Here is a 2500-nt window from a genome sequence, read left to right as displayed (position 1 = left end):
CACATGGGAGCTGAATGCCAATGGACAGACCAAAGTGGCGTTCAGCTGTCCACAATGGCGCCAAATCCTGTGAGGCCAACAGAATCGCTGCAGCAGAGCAACGCAGACAGGCCAGGAAAAGCAGTGCCAGCAAGTCCCCGACAGCCGCCACCATCCCCTGTCCACACTGCGTCAGAACCTTCCGGGCGCGGATTGGCCTGACCAGTCATCTGCGCACCCACAGAGCCCAACCCACCCACCCACCCCCAGGATGACTAAATGGTCCTCGTCGATCCCGACGGACGAACCACACCCGTGCGTATGTGAGTGCGTGAAGAAGAAAAAAGACCTTGCTTACTTGACTCTGTTTGATAATGAAACAAATCAGACCAAACAATCAAACAACCAATCATAGAATAACGTTGATGATTCAAAAAATACTTTGACCCGAGTGTTTAAAAAGGACTGGAATTTCTTGCTTCGTAACATCACTCAGTAAGTAGAACATGATCATGGGTGATATTTTGTTCGCAAATACACGTGATAAATGTGTGTGTGTGTGTGTGTGCGAGTGTGTGTGTGTGTGTGTGTGTGTGTGTGTGTGTGTGTGTGTGTAGTGTGTGTGTGTGTGTGTGTGAAAGAGAGAGAGGGAGAGAGAGGGAAAGAGAGAGTGTGTGTGTATGTGTGTGTTTGTGTGTGTGTGTGTGCGCGCGCGCGCGTGTGTGTGTGTGTATGTGTGTGAGAGAGAGAGAGAGAAAGGGAGGGAGAGAGAGGGAGAGAGAGAGAAAGATAGTGAGTGTGTGTGCGTGTGTGTGTGCGTGCGCGTGTGCGTATATAATCATGTGTGTGTGTGTGTGTGTGTGTGTGTATGAGAAAGAGAGAGAGAGGGAGAGAGATAGAGAAAGAGAGTGTGTGTGTGTGCGTGTGTGCGTGCGTGCGTGTGTGTGTATATAATCATGTGTGTGTGTGTGTGTCTGTGTGCGTGCGTGCATGAGCGTGTGCATGTGTGCGTGCGTGCGTGTGTGTGGGTGAGAGAGAGAGAGAGAGAGAATATGTGTGTGTGTGTGCGTGTGTGCGTGCATGCGTGTATGTGTGTGTGTTTGTATGTGTCTGTGTACGTGCGTGCATGAGCGTGTGCATGCGTCCGTGCGTGCGTGTGTGTGTGTGTGCGTGTGTGTGTGTGTGTATGTGTGTGTGTGCGCGCGGGCGCGCGGTCTATTCGAGAATGGAAAAGAAAAAAAGCTTAAAAGCGATGCGCCCGTTGTGAGGAAGTCTGTACTACTGCGTGGACGATAAAAATGTCAAGTGTCAGGAACCTGTCTGTATGTCTGTCTGCCCGTCTCTCTCTCTGTCTCTGTCTCTCTGTCTCTGTCTCTCTCTCTCTCTCTCTCTCTCTCTCTCTGTCTCTGTCTGTGTCTCTGTCTGTCTGTCTCTGTATCTGTCTCTATCTCTATCTCTCTCCCCCCCCCCTTCTTTCGTTCTCTCTCTCTCTTTCTTTCTTTCGCTCTCTCTCTCTCTCTCTCTCTCTCCCTCCCTCTCTCTGTCTCTTTCTCTCTCTCGCTCTCTCTGTGTCTCACTGTCTGTGTCTCTGTCTCTCTCTCACTCTGTCTCACTTTGTCTGTCTCTCTCTCTCCCTCTCTTTACTCTCTCTCTCTCTCTCCCTCTCTTTCTCTCCCTATATCCCCCCTCTCTCTCTGTCCCCCTCTCTCTCTCTCTCGCTCTCTTCCTCTCCCTCTCTCTCCCCTACTCTCTCTCTCTTTCCCTCTCTCTCCCTCTCCCTCTCTCTCCCTTTCTCCCTATCTCCATTCTGTCTCTCCCTCTTTCTCTCTCTCCCTCTCTCTCTTTCTTTCTCTCTCCCTCTCTCTCTCTCTCTTTCTCTCTCTCTCCCTTTCTCTTTCTCTATCTCTCTCTCTTTCTCTCTCTCTCTCTTTCTCTCTCTCTTTCTCTCTCTCTCTCTCTCCCTCTCTCTCTCTCTCTCTCTCTCCCCCCTACTCTCTCTCTCTCTCTCTCCACACACACTCTCTCTCTCTCTCTCTCCCCTACTCTCTCTCTCCTTCTCTCCACACTTTCTCTCCCTCTCTCTCTCTCTCCACACACACTCTCTCTCTCTCTCTCCCCTACTCTCTCTCTCCTTCTCTCCACACTTTCTCTCCCTCTCTCTCTCTCTCTCTCTCCACACACACTCTCTCTCCCTCTCTCCCCTACTCTCTCTCTCTCTCTGGCCTCACAACAACAGCAACAACAATAACAAAATGAAATAAAATCAAATGAAATAAATTCTTTAAAATGTATATATATAATATATATCTTCTTCGTCTTCTACTTCTTCTTGGCAGTCCGTCGGGAGCAGACGATGACAAGGTCTGTGTACTCAGCGATGACAGCGCATGTGACTCAGCAGCTCAAAGCTGGAAGCACACAGGCGCCAACAGGTGTCGCACTGATGGTCTGAATTTTTTAGACTGAGGAGGACGAGGCCTTATGTCGTCTGTCTCTGTCTCTGTCTCTGTCTCTCTCTCTC

Source organism: Babylonia areolata, chromosome 30 (assembly GCF_041734735.1).
Source record: "Babylonia areolata isolate BAREFJ2019XMU chromosome 30, ASM4173473v1, whole genome shotgun sequence".
Taxonomy (NCBI): domain Eukaryota; kingdom Metazoa; phylum Mollusca; class Gastropoda; order Neogastropoda; family Buccinidae; genus Babylonia; species Babylonia areolata.
Note: the sequence above shows the minus strand (reverse complement) of the source record.